General features: G+C 41.4%; 1 protein-coding gene across 7 annotated transcripts in view; it reads left to right on the top strand.

Moving 5' to 3' along the window:
- The window catches only part of BCAS3 (BCAS3 microtubule associated cell migration factor), a 572946-nt gene that overhangs the window by 420634 nt on the left and 131033 nt on the right, over positions 1 to 21279 (top strand). The window lies entirely within an intron of this gene.

The following is a 21279-nucleotide window of genomic DNA, read 5'->3' as shown; positions in this document are numbered from 1 at the left end:
TGAATCTAGGGTAGAAATAACCTGTTTTCACTTAGTTTTACCTCTTACCTATTATATCTTAATAAATAACTCATTTAGTATTTTAGAAAATGGTGTCTAAAAATGTGTTGACTTCAATTTATTATTTCAAAATCTAAATTCAAAATAGGGAGGTTTCATGAACTCTCAGACTTTCTAGAGGCTGGTGGCTTCCTGTCCCACTCTCCTGCACTTGGTATTTTACTTATTGTGTTGCCTATTTACATATATTTGACTTCTCACAGTATTTCATTTTTTTCTGAAGCTGAGCTCTCATCTTCCAGGAACAAGAGAATCTTGTTTTTGGTGCACCGCTAATGCCTTGCTAATGCTCTGACTCAGCCTGAATTTAAAGCCATAGTTTCGTTTTCTAACATTCTTAATGATTAATATTGAAGCACCAAATTTTTAAAAAAATATAGTAAGTTTCATTAGAGAGCTGAGATAGTAAGTTTCATGAGAAGTTCTTCTGTTTAGGACATTTCTCATCCTCGGTGTGAGTTTAACTTGAATCTCACTAGCCCAGCTTCACGTGAGGATGTTCTAAAACGGAAAGGGGAGAGACAAAGCGTCTGGTCATCCTAAATGCGAATATCAGAGCCTCCTCTTTTATACATCTGTTAGGTCCATGCTTCTGTGAAGAAAAATAGGTATCCATATTGTTGATGTGCCCTCAGAGGGGCTCAGACACATTTCGTTCCCAAACAGAATTAGAAGGAAAAAGTCTGCTTAGCTGTCTTTTCCTGTTTAAAATACAGCTGCCCCTGAAGCAGAGCCGTCGTCAGCTCACCAGCGCTCCTGCAAACTTGTGGTGCGAGTGTGTGATATAAGTGGTGTGGAGTGGTGGTGTTGCTAAGGGAAATGTGCTAAAAAAGGAAGGGGAGGGGGGTGCCATATCTCTTGTATAGCTTGGATCCTTTGGGTATTTAATGTACAGTTTCAACAAAGGGCACTCAGAATTATACCTCTGGTTCAAAATTGCTTAAATGTTGAAACATATGGTTTCGTGTTCCATTCGTTAGGAAACAACCAGCTGTTCTCAGGCTGCCAAATCCAAGTAAACATCCACTGTGTGGAAGAGTGAATCTGAAGTGGTTCAGTAAAAACATAAAAGCTATTTTTGCTGAAGAAGAAGAAGGAGGAAAAAAAAAAAAGGCCACCCCGAAACAACAGCTAGTAAAGAAATAAGAAATCCTGTCCTGATAACATATTTTCCCTGGCTTGCTTGTAGTGGACTGTGGAACAGGAAAGGCTCTGGCGATGTTTCAATTAAAAAAGATTTGTAGCCATCCATGTTGTCTTCTGACGGTGAAAATCATGCGATTGCCTCAGCGACAGTGATTATTTTAATAAAACGCAATTATCTGAATAATTAATTTATTTGGCTACTCAACTGTGTCCTCCATTCACAGAGGCCAAAATGTCAAAGATCAAGTAGATTGGGAGAATAGGAAAATTCTCATTATAGAGGCAAAGGAGGAGGGAAAGGATGAAATATTTGGAATTTCAGTGCAGTGGTTTCTATTTATCCGAAATGTCAAGGGCAGTGTAAAATGTATTTTTAAAATGTGTTTCTGTATGGTTTGTGCCCATTCTTGGCATGGCTGTGGCTCTGCAGAGGCCATTGTTCTTTGAAGAGTATGAGGGGGTGTCTTTGTCCAAAGTGACAAAAAGAAGACTTGGAAGACTGGGCTTCCTTTGTTCCTGTGCGGTGCTGTAAAATTTGGTTTGAAATTAGGACCTCAGGGAAGGACCTTCAATAGAGAGCTTTCATTTCCTGCCAGCATTTTAATCACTCTGGGGTTTAAAGTGGATGGCCGGCCAGCATAATGGCCCTATGTTTAATAGAACAGCTCATATCTTGAAGGCCAGTTAAGGCATCTGTCATCCACCCAAATATTCGTCTTTTCTGTTTCCTGTCCATTTATGAAGATCACCCACCCTTTTAGGTGGCTGCCCTAGACCATTTTGTAGGAGAGCTGCTGCCACTGCTGCTTAAAGAGGCTGAACAGAAAGCCATTTGAACAGTGGTCCAGCCTTCACCCCTATACAGGAAAAAGGTCAGGAGAATGCTCTGATTAGACATGAAATCCACCAGGTTTGGAAGTTGATTCCATCAGTTGCAGAGAGGAAGTGTCAGGGTTCACAAAAGGATAGAATGTGAGGAAGGTTAAAGCTGAGCCAGCTCTCATCAGGAATATTGGCACCTATGACTTGATAGGTGACTACAACGTCACCGCCGTGGAAGTTAATGTCATTCCCATCAGGCAGAGGACGAATTTACCCCTTGGCAGGTGAAGTAACCCAGTGGATTTGTTCCTGTTGTATAATAAGGACATGTGTAGCTTTTGTGATGGAGTGGCTTTTTAACTCTGAAAGCTCCCTTTGGAGCCGTTTAGAGATTTACCTTTATGGTCTGTTAGATGATATCCAGAAATCCTAAGGGAGTGAATGTTGAAGTAAAGTCTTGAAAGATAGGGCCAGGTTCTGAATTTCTTCCCTGATTCATACCTGGTGGCTAGGAATAATACCAGTGAAAGCCTCAGGTTCACCAAGTTCTAATCTAGGACCTATTGCTGAAATTGCTCTGTGACCAGATGCTAAGCATAGAATCCTCCCTGTGTGGTGATAGTAGTAGTAAACTACTTAGCAGAGGCAATTTCAGGGATAGCTTTTAAATAGGATCACAAAGTGGTTGCCTAACTCTGAGTTATAACAGACATGAACAGAGAGCGAAAGGGAAGGGACTCTTCCAGCTGCTAACTCACTCTCCCATCTCAGGGAGTCAGGAATCGTGCAGAAGAAGCAGGGAATCTACTCTCCACAGGTAGGTGTAGGTTATCATGGGGAGATGAAGGCGTGTGTAAGCCTCCTTCAGCAGAACTGAAAGGATTCTCCCTCCAGTCTATCCCAGGCCAAGCTTGACCCACACCCCCAGAGATGGTGGAAGTGAGCCAGAGTCTTAGCTGCCCACAGCCTTCTCTGAGCCAGGATCTCTGCCCTGGGTGGAGGAAAGGAGAAAAAGCCTGGGGTGGGGGTGGGAGGAACTGTTCTGGAGAGTATTCTCACTTCTTCAGAAGAAATGGAATGACATTAACATTCTCCCCACTCCCCTCAAAATTGCTGGAACCAGCCCCCCTTCACTTTTCCCCTCTGTCATCAGTAATCATTGCCTGCTTAGTTCATACGACAGCCCAGTTGGCCACCAGGTGGTTGTGCTTCCTTACTGACTGTACTTGTGCCCTGGAAGACTTTTCAAACAAGAATGTAAACATCCAGAGACTCTCCTCCCTTTTTGAGAGCCACCCTCCCTCTGGGTCCCTTCTGACCTCTTTTGTCATGTCTCTAGCCACAGATTTCTGAGCTGCCCAATTTGATCCCTTTGAATTGTCCTCCCTTGGATGAATAGCTGTTTGGAAGCTGATTTAAAGTGAGTGTTGCTCCATGGAAGAGCTGTTGGCTGAAAGGAGTGCTATCTAGAGCAGCAGAGGTGGCTGCATAAGGCAGGCAGGCTCTCCTGAGGTTGGTTTTGCAGATGTGCGTTGGTCTAGTAGGAGTTATGCATCATTAGACTCAGGATCTTTTCTTTGTATCCAGGTCGTTTCTCCATCCAAAAAAAAAAAAAAAATGCGTCTGACATTTCAGCCAGGGAACCATCATTGTACTTATACCAGTCTATTCCCACACAGGAAATGTTTCAACTCAAATAACCACTCAACAGCTCTTCTGAAGGTCTAGGGTCTGTTTCTTGGGTAACATTTTTCAGGCATAGATTTGGAGGGAAAGCTGCCCACCAGAGTAGGGCCTTAGCGTAAAGTTAGTATCGTCAAAGATCTGACTATAATCCGTTTCATTCACTGTAGCAGTTTGCTGTGTGGGTGTATCCACAATGTGGGAACCTCATTTCATTGAAGAATCTGAATACTTTGTAAGGATGTGAAGAGTTGCAAACAACTTTTCTATAAGGCTGTGAGAGGAACAAAGCAGCTAATGTTAGAAAGAACTGGTACACTATTGTTTTCTGCCATTTGTAAAACTCAGTAGGAATATTCTAGACTTGACAGATTTATATCCTCAACTTGTTGCTCCTTAAAGAGTATACATATCCTGTTTACAAAAAGCCTACCTGCGAAAAGATCTGTTCCATTGGAAGGATATCCTATTTTGAAGATCAACAAGTTTAAAAATAAGAGGATATGTGTACTAACCCCCTAAATTCTTTGTTTATAGCAAAGAATTTGTCTATACCTTCAAAGAGGTATCTGAAGTCTGCTATATCAGCAAAAGACAAGGCATGGAATAAAATTTTTATATATACATACACACACATTACCACTTTATTTTTATATGTACACTTGAATATATAAAAATTATATATAATAATATATGTATAAATAAATATAAGTATATAAAATATAAGTATGTGTGTCTATGCAAGTCAGTGATTTAGCCAAGATGCCTTCATATTTGCTTTGCTTTAGGCAGAGACTATGCCAGCCTTAATTATAACCAGGGCGATTATTAGACTCACTGGTGTTAGTTTCCAGTTTCCGTTTTTCAGCCTCTCTTAGAAACCACACTAGAAAATGAAGTGGCCTTTGTGGAGGTCCCATTTTTGGGCAATGGCATTTGATTAGCATTGTATCTATGGGCTCCCTTGGCAAATTTTGCCTATATCTATATGTCCTTCTGGTCCTTTCTTCTAAAAGTCTTTCTTGAGAGTTCCTCCTTTATTTAGTTAATACCTTTTTTTTTATTATTATACTGTATGCAAGTGCTTTTATGTTTTAGAATTGAATTCCAACAAGGTAGTTAACTTCTTTGAGGCAGGACCTATGTAATACTTTTTCTGTGTTCCTCAGAACCTAGCCAACTGTTCAGTGCCTCAGTAAGTGTGAGTTTCCTTCCCTTGTTTAATTCTTAGCCATAAATTTTTCATATGAGAAAAGTAAGGCATGATGAGAATTTAAAGCAAAAGTAGTACAATAACCATCTTACCTCAAGTTCCAAGAAGGATGATCTTCTTTTGCCACCTCTGCATTGTAGCTCATCTCTCTTCCTGACCTTTAACTGTCTTATAGTCACATGTTTTCCTTTTTGAAAAATACAGTTGTTTTGAAAGTTGTGAAAGAAAGATGGAGGATGAATAGATAGACAGATGGACAGACAGACATTTGTGCTAGGCAGCTGTTTACTTTATTATTATTTATTTATTTATTTGGTTGTACCGGGTCTTAGTTGCAGCAGCCAGGCTCCTTAGTTGCAGCTCTCCATCTCCTTAGTTGTGGCATGAGAACTCTTAGCTGTGGCATGCATGTGGGATCTAGTTCCCTGACCAGGGATCAAACCTGGACCCCCTGCACTGAGAGTGTGGAGTCTTAACCACTGGACCACCAGGGAAGTCCCTAGGTAGCTGTTTAGAACTCACAGGTTTTGAGTCTTCTGGATGTGGTTTAGTCCATCATGAATTCCAAACCATGGCAGCTCCCAGCATGTGAGGCAGGCAAGGAGGAACTGAATGAGATATTAAACTCTGCCTTCTGCCCTTTTGCAATTGTCCCAGGATGGCAGAGAAAGGTCTATGGTAATGTAGTGCAAAGGGGTGAGTGAGGAATTCTGGCAGCCGAATGCCTCCTAAAGTGAAAGGCAAGAGAATGATTGTTGAGAGCTGTTGCTTGATTTAAAGTGGGCTGGAGATGCTAACTAACCTCACAGGACTCCTTGTAGGGCCGGTTTCAAAGCTCATTCCAAGTAAAGGAATATACTAATGGAACTACTCCTTGGAATTAACTGTGGCTTTCCTGGAAAATACTGAAAGATAACTATTCAAAAGGCTATTCTCTGGCTATGAATGTACCATACAGACGCTGAGCAGTATTTAGTGATAACAAGTTTGTTGGGGGTTTCGTCTCAGAAAATTAACCACTTGCATATACTTAATGCACAGGATTACCCTGTAAATACAACCTACATTTCTCTTACATCCACCTGATAAAATTTAAGGAACCAATCAGGCTCTCTCTTTTGATAGCTGGAACAGATAAGCAGGAAATATAACTAACCAGGATTAATTTCACTTATTGTCTATTATTATGATTTTTCTTAGTCTACTCCTTGGCTTGGTCTAATATTTTTCAGTTCAGGGAGCTAGCTTCTTAAGAATGGACAAGGGGCTTCCCTGGTGGCGCAGTGGTTGAGAGTCCACCTGCCGATGCAGGGGACACAGGTTCGTGCCCCGGTCCAGGAAGATCCCACATGCTGCGGAGCGGCTGGGCCCGTGAGCCATGGCCGCTGAGCCTGCGCGTCCGGAGCCTGTGCTCCGCAACGGGAGAGGCCACAACAGTGAGAGGCCCGCGTACCGCTTAAAAAAAAAAAAAAGAATGGACAAGGATATATTTCACCGATGTCTAATGCTTTTAAATCTTTTGAGAGGGAAACAAAAGTCTCTTGAAACCCATTGGTTAGAGAAAATATTTCAGGCATCATAGTACAAGAGAAAAGAACTTGCTTGGCTGATTCTTTCTCTGGATGGGGAATCTGGATGTCTTTGGTTTTTAGTTATCTCTTCTGATACTTTACCTTTCTATACTTCAGTTTGGTATTTTGTGAAACATCTAAACTAGATGATTCCTGACCTCCCCCCAGATTTGTAGTGATTCTGTTGCTTCATCACTTGAGACATGCAGACACTTGAATATGTCTCCAAACGTGTATGCATTGCTCCCCCTGCATAAAGTGGGAACCAATGTCCATTGCACTGCAGACTCTAGAATACAGAGGAATATCTTTTGACATATTTTTTAAAGCTACTTAATTGCAAAGTAAACTGTAATCTTTTACAAGAAGAGTGAAAGTTTAACATTAGCCTCTCCCAATTTCCATCTCTTTCCAATTCACCTCCTTAATTTGCTAACCCCCCCAGCTCACCATATCCAGGCTCCATTAGATGTGGACACCAGCAGCTCTTGTGCAGTGGTTCTCAACCTTGGCTGCACATTAGAATTCCTTGGGGACCGTTCCAAAAATTCCTATCTCCAGACCACGCTCAGATCAGTTGAGATTGAAGCACAGACATCAGTATTTTTTAAACTCTCTGGATGATTCCAGTGTACGGCCGAACTTGAAAACCTCTGTCTTAGTTGGATCTCTTTTGCTTTTCAGAGTGTAATATATAAGTTCACTTTTCTAATTTATTAAAATATATATTTATGTTGGTTTCCCCAGTAGTAGGTCTTTTATATTCCAGAACATTTTGCTGAATATCTTACTGTATATTTTATTCCATACTAATCTCTCTGATAGCCATTTCCCTTCCTTTGGAGGTATAGCATCGTTTCAGATTAGGCAGCATGACATAAATTGTCTATTCCCATTTCCTAGAAATAAACTCTAAGTAAGTGAGGAGGGAGATTCCTTAGTGTATCATGGGATGTCAAGAAATTGAGCATAGTCTGGGACATATGAGTGGATTTAGAGTGGTGTCGATATGTGTTTATGTACTACAGAAGATACCACTATTGGGATTTATGTCACTGTTTTGTCAGATTTGCCTTAACTCAGGTTTACAAAGTATTGAGGGAGAAGCTTTTTTCTTCCAGAATTGACCCTACGCTTAACGGAAGTTTAAAGTACAAAGCAAAACAAAACAAAACAGTTCAGAAAGGAGATACCAAATTGAAACACATGTAGGATTCTAGCCTGTGTCATCGTATCTATGAACTAGGCAGTTCAATAAATACTTGTTGATTTTGTATGAAGTAAGAGAATTCTCACATAGTGGAAAAGAATATGAAAAAGAATATATATATGTATAACTGAGGCACTTTGCTGTATAGCAAAGTTAATTTCTGCTGTACAGAAATTAACACAACATTGTAAATCCATTATACTTCAATAAAAAATTTTTTTAAAAAGATAATTTTCGAACACACTCTTCTAAGATACAGAATTTAAAATGTGCATTTGTTAACAGTGAGTCTGTACACTCTTTTTTAAAAATTTTATTTATTTTATTTATTTTTGGCTGCATTGGGTCTTTGTTGCTGCGTGCAGGCTTTCGCTAGTTGCAGCGAGCAGGGGCTACTCTTTGTTGCGGTGCACAGGCTTCTCATTGCGGTGGCTTCTCTTGTTGTGGAGCACGGGCTCTAGGCATGCGGGCTTCAGTAGTTGTGGCACGTGAGCTCAGTAGTTGTGGCTCGCAGGCTCTAGAACTCAGGCTCAGTAGTTGTGGCTCACGGGCTTAGTTGCTCCACGGCATATGGGATCTTCCTGGACCAGGGCTCGAACCCGTGTTCCCTGCATTGGCAGGCAGATTCTTAACCACTGTGCCACCAGGGAAGTCCCTAGTCTGTACAGTCTTGTGCAGGTTTTCCTTTATCTAAATATCAAGTCCTCAGTCTGCAAAGTTGTTTGCCTACCTTGTAGAGTTTAAAGTTAGCGCTAGTTTTAAAGTGTCCTCTGCCTTTTGTGATAGTGAAAAATCTGGATTCCTGAAAAGAATAGATTCTTTTCCCACCTGGATGATTTCCAGTCCTTACAATGGTTTGGAAGTGTTTGGTGAGGATATTGTGACCCAGGAATCATTGTGGCTTAGTTTGGCTTGCCTTAGTAATGTAAATTATAGGAAATCTTTCCTGAAAAAGATAAACAGGAACTGAGAGCAGAAGTGCTTTTCCTCCTGTCGTGGTTATTTGGAGCTATTGAAAGAATGGACAAATAAATGAAGGGCATATTCCCAGGACCTAGGCACCCTCCAAAATTACCCCCCTTTTATCCCAAGTTCACTTTTGCACATCTGATATCATTAGGCAGATTCCTCTGACTTGTCAATTTGCTTGAGAAATATTTTTCTTCATCATGTAGCAACCCATATTGCTTTGCTTAAACTCCTTGAAGCCTTTTTTTCTCCCTTCCTCAAAATGCCTTTTAAAAAAAGCCTAATGCTTTTTTTAAAAAAAGCGTTAATGCCAGGCACAAAATAAACTATACAAGAAAACTGTCAGACTTCCTCTGAAAAGTCTTGGTTACTGAGTTTATTGCTCTGAGAGGCCTTCGTGTTTTGAATGAACAATTATAATTGGCCACTGATAATTTAAGTCGACTAGTTACTGCCAGAATTCTTGGGATTATCTGATCTTTTCCGAGTAGTTCTTCACTTAATATTGCTTTGCTTATCGTCTGGTTATGCTATCATGGTCTTCAGGCAGAACACCCACTGAGATGGTTAAAAGAAGAAATGCGAAGCGTTGCGTCATGGGAAATTGAATCGAGCACCCATCTCTCGTTCCTTGTGGAGCTTGCTGTACTGGCTTTCTCCGTCTGAAGTCTCCCCCTCCTACCCCATTACCCTGTGAGCCCATTATCACAGTGATTAGAAGCATCCAGAAGGTTAGGTAATACTCCTTTCCCTCAAAGACTCTACCCGAAAGACTACAGTCTGAATTCTCCTTAGTGTGTTGGGATTACCTTAAATTCTGTCACAGTGGAAAATGCCCAAACCCCATTCTGCCTGTCCTCTTGGGTCTGTCCTTGGGGCCAGAGAAAAGGACCCTGAGACCAGCATGCTCTTGGCTTCAGGTAAATTTCCTGGAGACAGCTCGCTAGCTGTCCCAGCACCCTGCATGTGAAGTTGCAGTGGATAATTGTAACTGCGTTGTAGTCACATGGTAACGCCTCCTTCCTCTCACCTGGGGGTGGGGTGGGGTGGGGTCGGGGCCGGGGAAGCGGGGGTCAGGGCTGAGTCGGCACAGTTGTCTGCATGGACACCGTGGATCAAACAGCCTGACGTTTGTTATTAGGCAAGTAAGACATCCAGCTGGTGGGCTGAGCATCTTCATTCCATCCTGCTGTTCGTTCTGTGAGGAAATAGCCACTTATTCATTTCCTATCCCATCACATAACTTTTCAAGTCTCAATTTACTGCGAGGACTTAGCTCGGCTAAGCATAGGTCCCAGTCTACCCAGCTCCTGCTTGCACGTGTCAGTTTAATTAGCGGTGCTCATTTCACCCTTAAAAGTGCACTGATGTGGGTGACAGCCTCCCTATTTATCACCCTATGTTAGCCAAAAGAAAGCGCCATCAAATGGAACGATACCAGGCTGTGTGCTTCTAAAGCGGGGGAATTCGCCTGTATTACCTGCTGTTTTCAACTTGCATCCAAAACAGTCGTAAGATACCTTCTTCTTTACGTTTGCTGACAACGGAAGGTGCTCTAGAATTAGGGTTCTGGTCTCTGTAACTAATATTGTCATCGGAAATCAGAAACAGAGCAGTGAAGTATGAAATCAGGCAAATTCTGTAGCCTTTTCAATACAGTTGGACTCTTCTCGTGAGGAACAAACATGGGTAGATGTCGGTGGAACAAACTGTCTTCTGAACATACAACCTCCAAGAAAGAAACCTGATCCAGAAATCCCATGCCTTAACTGGTGCCCAGTGGTGCCCTGGAGAGGAACATTCATTCCAGTAATTCCTTTCTGGGCAAAGTTCCTAGGGAGTATTGCAGGTTCAGTAGTCGTGTGCAGGTTCAGGACTTTGGGGCCAGACCTGAACATAAAGGTCTTTCTCTTCCTAGGGTGGTCCACTGGCTTGGTCTCTATGTGCCCCCATGACGAGTGCTGCCAGCTGAGGGAGCTTATGAAATTTTGATGTAGAAATTAGGCTGTTGCTTTATGTTGTACCTCCTTGCTCATAGTATTGACAGTACCATTGAATTGCTCAAGGCAGATAGCATCTCAGTGATCGCTGTGCTATTTCAGCTCTCTGCTGCTGACAACATCAGAAGTGTTTTAACAGGGTTTTAATGGGCAGCCTCTGAAGCTCCTTGGAGGGTTGCAAATAGCTGCCGTGAGAAACCCTCTCTGCTGCTCTGGGCTGACATGCCCTCTTTTCTCATCTAGCTGCTGCTTGTTTAGATGGCCGCCTTCCTGGTGACAAGCACTTCTTATTTGGTCTGAGCAGTACTAGGACTTGAATTCCAGAGATGAGATTGTGTAATATAAAAAAGGAAAGGTCTCCTAAGGACGTTTTCTTCCCATCCTGTTGGGAGCAGGGAGAAACAGGGCGGGTTGTGGGAGTTAGGGAGAGAGGGGGTCTAACCAGGAATGAGTCTGCCATTCCCAGAACCTTTCAGAGAAAATTCCTGGTGCATCGTTAAAACTAAAGTGTCCTCATTTGATGGAGTCACAAGAATCTATTTGGAGAATGCCATGCCCAGAGCCCCTATTTCTTAGCTTTCCCACATTTTAGAGTTTTATTTAATGGCTGACAGGCACACGAAAGAGGAAAACACCTTTCCACACATGAAGACAATTTTTGACTATTTCATGATACTCTGGGCTTTTATGAAATACATCTCCAGAGTTAAAGCACAGTGAATTAGTGACGTTTCAGCTTGGGTTCTATTACTTGACCTTCAGGTGCAACAAAGTGACTGAATTCCCAACTAGTAACTTAAAACCTCAAATCTTAGGGTGAAAGGGGATGGAAAACGACCCTTCCAAGAATTCTCTTTACAGAGACAGTGAGGTGAAAACATGATATGACATTGACCTCCCAGCTGTGGTACCAAAGAAAGTTCTTGATATCTGTGCCCAAGGTCAACAGGGTACCCAAAAGGGAACTGGTGATAAAAATGGAAGAAAAAATAGAGTGGCCGAAATAATAAAGTTTTTAGTGGGATACAAGAACTCAGTCTAATCAGGAGGGCACGTGTCCTACTCCTCCCTCCACCCCCAGTCCCCACCCCTGGGGAAAATATGTCTGTGTTTCATTTTAAAAGTGTGGTTCCTGGTAGAATCCCGGGGTCTGGAAGTATCAGTACAGACATCAGCGGCTGTGATTGTTTCTCTCCATCATTTCCCTTCTCAGGGACATAGAAACAGTTTGCCTGGCTCTTTCTAAAGGAGATCTAAGAATACTTCCTTCTAATGTCACAGAGAGACTGCCTTCACTTCAAGCTCTACCTGCTTAGAATTGGTTTTTATCATTATCACCCTCCACAGATTTTTTTCAGGCTGCCTGAGAAAAATCTCCTATCAGACACTTAAGGCCATTTCACAGCCTTCTCTTCCCAAATCAAATTGATAGTACTAGGTTATCATCTGTCCTTCAGAGATTTAAGATTCTTCTTGTCACCAGCAGAGGCATGATTTTAGCTATTAAGGGATAAATTTGATTATCAAGGTTGTAAGAGGAAAAAAAAGTACACCTCTGGGACACATTCAGAAATGGATTCTTGGGAAGGCCCAAGCCTGTCTACCATTTGCTTTCTTACAGCTGGCTACCTTTCCTAAAGCTGCTGTTGGATATGTTGCTATTGGGACTGCTCCTCCAACTAAGATCATAAAACAGGCTTTATTCGATGTGCCTGTGTTTGGGATCTTCTGCGAGGCCCTGAATAAAGAAAACTGCAGGAGGCTACATAATATAAAGGGAAAAACCACAAGAATATGGCCTATGGGAGAGTGTAATTATGAAGAGTATGAGTTCTAGAGTCGGGGAGAAAGCTAACCACATCACTAACTAACCAGTGGATTTACCTCCCTCTGCCTCAGCCTCCTCATTTATAAAATAAAAATTATAATGAGAATTGTAACCTACTTATAAGACTGTTAGGGATTAAATAAGAAAATGCACAGTGCCTGGCACATAGGTAAGTGCTTGGTTAACAGGCGTTGATATTACTATTTCTATTAAGAATACACATGCCTGGTACTCAATAAATGTACTCAATAAATAATCCCTGCATATGTTCAAAGTGCCTAATTTAGGGAATTTATTAGCAGTCGTAGATACAATCAGATATAGATACAGGGGTAGAGGACATAGAATGGCAGAATGAGATCAGTTAACCAAGATACGAAAGAATGGTGGGGAGCTGTAAATAAATGATAAAAATAAAGACTCAGCACAAACCTTTGAAAGAAAGAGCACCCCTCGACTTGTCAAACTACAGATTTCAATTTTGAGACTCTATATTCTCTTTTATAGTCTAAAATCAAGATTAGGCTTGACTACCTACTGTGGTCTTAGGATGGTTTTTCCTTTCTTTAAGGCCTCAGTTTTCTCTAAAGTGGGAGATTGGAATAGATGGTCTCCAGAGAATTTTCTGGTCTAAAATTTTATAGGTTTGTTGAAAAAGAAAGAATAGTGGCATTCCTCTTTTCACAGTTGCTCAATTGTATTTTCCCTGAGGTAAAGATGTTTTGTGGATCCGCCCTGATAGATCTTTCTGTGAAATTTCAGACTCCTGCCTTTTGTCTATAGCTTACCAGTAGGCAACGTGGTTAACTTATTGTTTTATGGCTGATTTTGTAAGTTACATCATGCGATGAGTGGTCTTGGTCAAGGTGGGCCATTGGCCGGTCCACAAGTCCAGGTTGATTCCTATGCCTGTTGGCTTTGACGTTTGCTTTGAAGCTCCCTTTTGCCTCACTCGGCTGCCTTGAGTAGAACCATTTGCTGCTCCCTGTGCTTCCTCTACTTTCATGTTTGTGCCCTCTCTGAAAGATGGGAATGTAACTTGTGGGCTGCATAACCTACAGCTAGCCCTTTAGGTTTCCCCCAGTGATAGTATTACTCCACCTTGAGCTTTTCTCATTTCCCAGTTTGGTTGGTCTCAAATTCAGTAGTTTAATCCTCCACATTTGAAGAACGCCAATGCAGTATCTCCCTTTCCTTAATCACAACTGCAGATGGTAATTGTGGAATAGATTTCTTAGAAATATTTATTTTGCTTTCCATATGTGACAGTATTCAGAGCTGTTTTTTATAGATATTTAAAATGTCACTTAGTAGAGACACCTCTAATAAGGTCCTGGATGGCTTGCAAGCTGCCTGATCTAGTCATTCTCCTCTCTGCCTTGGGTACTGTCTCTCTACATGCTCATGCATTTCCTTATTTTATATACCACCTGCCAACATCTAGCTAAAAGATGTCTTTAACCGTGAGTCATTATGAAGGGCTGCATAGTGTCTTTTCATGATGTCAAGTTTTTAAAAATTTAAAACTAGCAATTAGGGACTTCCCTGGTGGCACAGTGGTTAAGAATCCGCCTGCCAGTGCAGGGGACACGGGTTCAATCCCTGGTCCAGGAAGATCCCACATGCCACGGAGCAGCTAAGCCCATGCCCCACAACTACTGAACCTGAGCTCTAGAGCCCGTGAGCCACAACTACTGAGCCCGCGTGCTGCAACTACTGAAGCCCGCACACCTAGAGCCCGTGCTCCACAGCAAGAGAAGCCACCTCAGTGAGAAGCCTGAGCACCCCAACGAAGAGTAGCCCCCACTCGCCACAACTAGAGAAAGCCTGCGCGCAGCAACGAAGACCCAACGCAGCCAAAAATAAATTAATTAATTAATTAAATTTTTAAAAAACCTAGCAATTAGGATACACTTGAAAGGAGGAATATCTTGATTTCTTAGAACACGATATGGAGTAATTTATATTTGAATCTCTGAGAGCCTTTGGTGAGGTGGCCACGTGATGATGAAAGAGTTAGCGCAGGTATTTTCAGAACAGCTGATTTCCTAAGCCTGGGTTCTTTGTGGTATGTAAAGTTGTTTCTACAGATGTCAACCAGGCATTATAGCTAGAACTCAGTTATAGCCTGATCATGTCTGATGGATGTCTGCCAAGCATCATCACGTGCTAGGATTTGAATAGAAGGACGTAGGGGACAGTGAAGTTGCCATTCTTCAATTCCCTTCAGCCACCTCTAATTGGGGGCAAAAAAAGGCATTTGCTTTATATCACTTGGGCAGTCCATCTTTCCTTCTGTACTCAATCATAAACCTATTGAGGATAGAAAGCGGTTTTAATTTTCATCCTATATATTTATTATTTACTCATTCATTTATAAAAGGAATTTTTGAGTACCTATCATGTGCATCTCTGTGCTAGGAACCATAGGCGATTTAAAGATGCACAATGCCAAGTTCCTCTTAGCAGGAAGATAAACTATAAGTACACGTGTAACTATCAAGTAATACCAGAAGTACAAGTGAAATAGGGGGGGACATTCAGAAGAAAGGGAAGTAAGTTTCTACTGGAAGTTCAGGGAAGGCTTCCTGGAAGAGGTATCATTTGAGATGAGTTTCGTTATATGGAAATAGGAAAGGGAAGTCGTTCCTGGCAGGGAGAACAATGCTCAGAAAACATGATGTACATACAGGGAAAGTAGATGGTTTGGTTTGCCTGTAGGACATGGTGTGACAAGGAGAGGAGAAGGAGAGAATGTTTGAAAAGTAAATTAGACTAGAGAGTATAGGGTTTTGAATGTTACCTCTGGAGTCAGTTGGCCAGTCGGATTTGAATCTTGCTTCCACCACTTCTTAACCTCTGTGACCCTGGGTAATTCCTTATCCTCTCTGCACTTCGGTTTCCTGGTGTGTAAAAACTAACAGCTAAAACGAATTTTAATAATATGCTTTATTTAACCCAGTATATCTAAAATACCATTTCAAGGTTTAATCAGTATAAAAATGATTAACAGAGTATTTGACATTCTTTTTTCCCATGCTTAGTCTTGGAAATCTGCTGTATATTTCATCCTTACAGCACATTTTGATTCGGACTAGCCATCTTTCCCGTGCTCGACAGTCACACCTTGTCAGCACAGATCTGCAACATGTAGAACCCCTTCTTCTACTCCACCACCTTGGGTTTTATGAACACAAAGAGTGAAACATTTGAATTGAACTCAAAAGTCATGCCATGCTGATATCCATAGCTACCACTTACAGATGTTTTTGACATGACTGAAGTTAATCCAAATAAATTTTGTTCTTAGCTGGCCACAAGAGATTTGGCAATGATGATTAGAATGAAAGTAATCACTGGTAGCAAGTCCGTTCTGGTGGACGTGTGAGTTTTTTTGTTTGTTTATTTTTTTAAATTAATTTATTTATTCATTTATTTTTGGCTGCGTTGGGTCTTTGTTGCTGCACGCGGGCTTTCTCTAGTTGTGGCGAGTGGGGGCTTCTCTTGTTGCAGACCACGGGCTGTAGGCGTGCGGGCTTCAGTAGTTGTGGCCCGCGGGCTCAGTAGTTGTGGGTCGCGAGCACTAGAGCGCAGGCTCAGTAGTTGTGGCACACGGGCTTGGTTGCTCCGCGGCATGTGGGATCCTCCTGGACCAGGGATTGAACCGTGTCCTTGCATTGGCAGGCGGATTCTTAGCCACTGAGCCACCAGGGAAGTCCCGACATGTGAGTTTTGCTCAGGCATTTGTTTAAAGAAATAAGACTCATCTCTCCTTTTATTCTTTCTTGACTCAGCCTGCCTTTGTATTCAGGTCTAACAACCTTAGAAGAACACAGATTATTTGCTAAATATAATAGTTACCCTTTTTCACTTAATAAGTGGCCGTCTGAATTCCCAGCACTGATCTAATTCCAATTGCTCCTAAAGTTTACCTTTTACACTTGTGCTGGTTTTAGCCAGTGGACACTGTGTCAAAGGTCATGAACTTGTACACTTCCTCCCCAAAGATTCGCTGTATCAGTGCTCAGTTTGTTAAGATCCCTCTGGATTCGTTTATTTAATTTTGCCACCATTGGTTAATTCATAAAATCATACGGCTATTTTTTTTCTTCTTTCAACTGGATGGCAAATAAAGGAGGAGAAGGAAAAGGAATGGAATTCATCAGTTTCCTCAGCATCCTAATTATCTTAAAGTTCTTCTATAAGTGTGTCTTTATGGATATAGTTTTACTGGCTTAAAGCATCTAATTGAAACCAGATCCTTAAATCTCTCTGGATCAAGGAGCAGTAATAAGCCCAGAGCATCTTATCCCTACAATCCAGAAACACTTATATGTGCTGGTACTTGATGCAGTGTAATCAGTTTACTCTCCCCGCTTCTTTTCCACCTAAGACCTTAGCATGATCTAGTATAGTGGTGAAGGGGATATTTATTCCTGTTTCCAGTGGGCACAGCCAAGGAAGGGAGGGTGAGAGCTTAATTATTAGTGATTGTTCAGAGGGTCTGTTTTCTTTACATATGGTATTACGGAGACTACTCATATATTTTCAGCTACAGAATATATGATTGTCCTTTTGCAAATTAAGGTTCACCTTTTTCTCTATCACATGCTCATTCTGAGTTAATATTTATACATTCAGAAATACAGCGTGATTTCTAAAACGCCTGCTGACCACAAGAGTGTCAATCATACGCGTTTTAACATTCTTGCTTTTACGTCCATAATACTTTCTATAGAGAATTTGGGAAAATTTGTCCTGTGATATCAACTTTTCGGGTGACTCCAGCATGTCAGAAAAAAAGGGCAATATCTGAAGCATTTATATTAACACTGTCTTTTTGTGCATAGTTGGAGAAGAAAGTGTTCAGATAATTATTTTAATGTTTTAACCCTTTGTATGGAGCTCTTTCTCAAGTGGATTCATGCTTGCTTACTTCTTGAGTACCCTTTGATCTAGTACAGGGCCTAGACATGCAGTTCTTAGTTGTTGAATGACTCATATTTTTTCTTTTTATCTGTTTTTAATTTTTAATTATGAAATACTCCAAACATACAGAAAAGTACAGAACATAATGGTAACAACAGCAGTGTATCCACCATCCCATGGACCCATTGTGCAAATTTTAAAACTTAATAACAATTTAATATTTGTTCTTATATTTTTCCCAAAAGAAATAAACAGCTAGAGCCTCCTAACTCATTACTGCTACGAGAGGTAATCATTAGCCTCAATTTGGTATGTATCATCCTATTTATTCATGATTTCATACTTTTTCTACATTTGCGTGTATGTTATTGAATGACTCATTGTTATAAGCGTACAATGTTGTACTGGGTCTTGCATATTAAAGGTTGAGGGTTTTTTATGTCATATTCTTTGCTCAGATGCAAAATAGCTCCAGCACTGATGTGTATTAACTGTAACTTTTATTTTTCTGCCATCAAGACTGACAACCTTAGGAGAAAGACAGAAATCTTTTACTGACTGTGTAATTAATATATGCCAGGTGCACATAGTGTTACATTGGATACTTCATTTAATCTTCACAGTGACCCTCTGAGAGAGCTCTCACTGTATCCATTTTACAGGTGAGGGAACTGAGTCTTAGAGAGACCAAGTTTTTCTTGTTGCTCTCCGTGCATCTACTTATATCATCCCTTTCCTTTTTAAATGTGTTGCTTCTACTTCTGAGGACCAGAAATCCAGGTAACTAGATTATGCATAAAATAGAATATGCTTTCCTTCAGGGAAAGAATGATGAAGACTGGGAGAGGGGTTCCAGGTTGGCTATTTATGAGGTGTTTTATGTGGGTGCTAGTGCCCCTTTCATATAGGTTATGGTTGCTCTATGTTAAGCTAATGTTACACTGTTAGCCAGGATGGATGCATTTTGACTAGACTGTCTTTTGTCTAGGGGTAGTGGAATGACATGAATGAGTCCTCACAGACTGTTCCAGAGGGGCACAAGTTCCACCACCTAAATATGGAAAAGCTAAGTCAGTGGTTCCTAATATTTTGGGGTCATAGCACTGAGAAGCTAGTGAAATTTGTGAGTCTGGTCCAGAAGAAATGTGCAGACACTCTCAGACACACAATCTTGTACGTTTTCAGGGATTTGGGGATCCTCTGACATCCATTCCTGGACCCCAGATTAAGATAATTGATTTGGCCTCTGCAGGTGGGTGGTTGTCACTGATGCTGTTATAACCTGAACATGTCCCTCAGACCAGAAACGATATGATGGCAGAGAAACCCTTGGGACTGTGGGAGATTTGAAACAGAAAAGGGGAGAATTTGTGTTTGCCCTTGAATATTACAAGGTGAGATGAGCAGGTGGACAGTAGAGCCAGTCCTGGATACTGGGGAGACCTTGTGTGCCTGAGGTCACCTGGCTGAGAGAAGGGCCAGCACCCAGAAGAGAAGAAACCAGGCAAAGGTCCTGTACGGATATACGGGTCCAGCAGGGCGGAGCACCTGGCGCCATGTCAGGAAAGCCCTTGCTGCTCTGAGGAGAGATTTTCAGGATCAGAAACCTTGGGAAACGTAAAACAGATAGCTAGTGGGAAGCAGCCGCATAGCACAGGGAGATCAGCTGGGTGCTTTGTGACCACCTAGAGGGGTGGGATAGGGAGGGTGGGAGGGAGGGAGACGCAAGAGGGAAGAGATATGGGAACATATGTATATGTATAACTGATTCACTTTGTTATAAAGCAGAAACTAACACACCATTGTGAAGCAATTCTACTTCAATAAAGATGTTAAAAAAAAGAAAAAGAAAAAAAAGAAACCTTGGGAAACATAGCTTTTTATGCTGCTCATTTTTTCTCTAATGATTTTTTTCTCTCTCTCCCTGGCTTTATGTAAAATTTGGACTGAGGTCAATATAGAAAGGGAGTTTTGCAAATAAATCCTTGAGCCTTTATAAAGGGAATAACAGCTCGTGCAGTGGCGTTAGCAGTACTTTTCCTCTTCCTTGAGAGTGAACCCCAGGGAGATAAAGTGCAAAGGCTCAGCCACAGGTGTAGACACAGACTCCCTTCCCACCTGGAGACTCTCCTTTTAGATTTTTAGCCCTAAAGATTTTTGCATCTTGTTCTACCTGTTCTTTTACGCTCATTCCCACAAATTCTTACATCATGCCCCCAGGCCCAGTAGAATCCAGCAGTAGGAAATTCCTCATTTTGGCAAGTGAGACTCATGTGTGTGGGACCAGTCACCTGGCTCTTCGCTAAAGAAGCCTTGAACGGCTTCAGGAGCACTTTATTATCTTGCTTTGAGATTCCTTTAAGCCCCAGTAGTGTTGAGAGATTGTGAAGGAGACTAGACACGTTGAACTCTTTAACCAGAGAAGCTGCCTTTAACAAGAAAGCATACTTTATAGTGTATTTTTTTAAATTTATTTATCTTATTTATTTTATTTTTGGCTGTGTTGGGTCTTCGTTGCTGCCTGGGCTTTCTTTAGTTGCGGCCAGCGGGGGCTACCCTTCGTTGTGGTGCGCGGGCTTCTCATTGCGGTGGCTTCTCTTGTTGCGGAGCACGGGCTCTAGATACTCAAGCTTCAGTAGTTGTGGCACACGGGCTCAGTAGTTGTGGCCTGCGGGCTTAGTTGCTCCATGGCATGTAGGATCTTCCCGGACCAGGGCTCAAACCCATGTCCCCTGCATTGGCAGGCAGATTCTTAACCACTGCGCCATCAGGGAAGCCCTATAATGTATATATATTTTTAAGTCTCTATTGAATTTGCTACGATATTGCTTCTGTTTTATGTTTTGTATTTTTGGCCGCGAGGCATGTGGGATCTTAGCTCCCTGATGAGGGATCGAACCTGCCCCCCGTGCTTTGGAAGGCAAAGTCTTAACCACTGGACTGCCAGGGAAGTCCCCCCATAGTGTATTTTAAAAGGATTTAAAAGCACTAAAGTAATAGGTCCAATAATTACAGTATTTTCCCAAATCATTGCATGTTATCCTAAAGGATGAAAGCTGTCACCTTTTAAGTCACACATCAATTTTCTGTCTAAATTTAATAATTTTTCTCCTCAGCAGCCCCAGTCTGAGTTGGGGAACCACCTTCTTGTGCTTCTAAAACTTTTCCATTGAAGTACCTCGAATAGCAGAAGAGGGATGCTTATGTGTCCCCTTTGCTCATTCCCCAACTCTGGACCCACAACCTTGACTGCTACTGGCTTAAAATTTTTCTTGAAGCTAGGGTTTTATCTTAAAATGAGTGTTGATATTGTATTCTCTTCCACAATGTATATGTTTGTTTTAACATATGAATTATTTGTCTGTCAAATTACTTAACTTTTTCCCCTAAAAATTTTAAGCAATGCAGCTCTCCCTGGCCCACCACGAGATAACCCCAGAAATTCTACAATAACACAAACATTGATAAAGGTTATATTTTTTTATTGCTCTCTTCTGTTCCCATTTTACAGATAAGAAACAGGTTTTATAAAGTTCAGCTACTTGTTCAAGGTCGTAAACTCATGAAGTTCATGAGTGGCAAAGCCATTTCTAACCCGTGTTAGAAATTTCTCGAGGTACAAATCTATAATACAAAACCATGCTGGGTATTAAGGCAACCCTGTCTTCAAAAGAAATAAGAAGGTAAGTTTTAAAATATTCCACAAAGTTAGTGACTATGAGTTATTCATGTACCGGGTGCTTAGTTTCCCACATAGCTTGGAAACAATTAATTTTGGGTAAGCATGCATGTTTTATGTAACTGTACCTACTGGCAGTAATGCTTCATAACTAATGCATTTTGGCAAA

This window comes from Pseudorca crassidens, chromosome 19 (assembly GCF_039906515.1).
Source record: "Pseudorca crassidens isolate mPseCra1 chromosome 19, mPseCra1.hap1, whole genome shotgun sequence".
Taxonomy (NCBI): domain Eukaryota; kingdom Metazoa; phylum Chordata; class Mammalia; order Artiodactyla; family Delphinidae; genus Pseudorca; species Pseudorca crassidens.
Note: the sequence above shows the minus strand (reverse complement) of the source record. Positions and strands in the feature narration are given on the sequence as shown.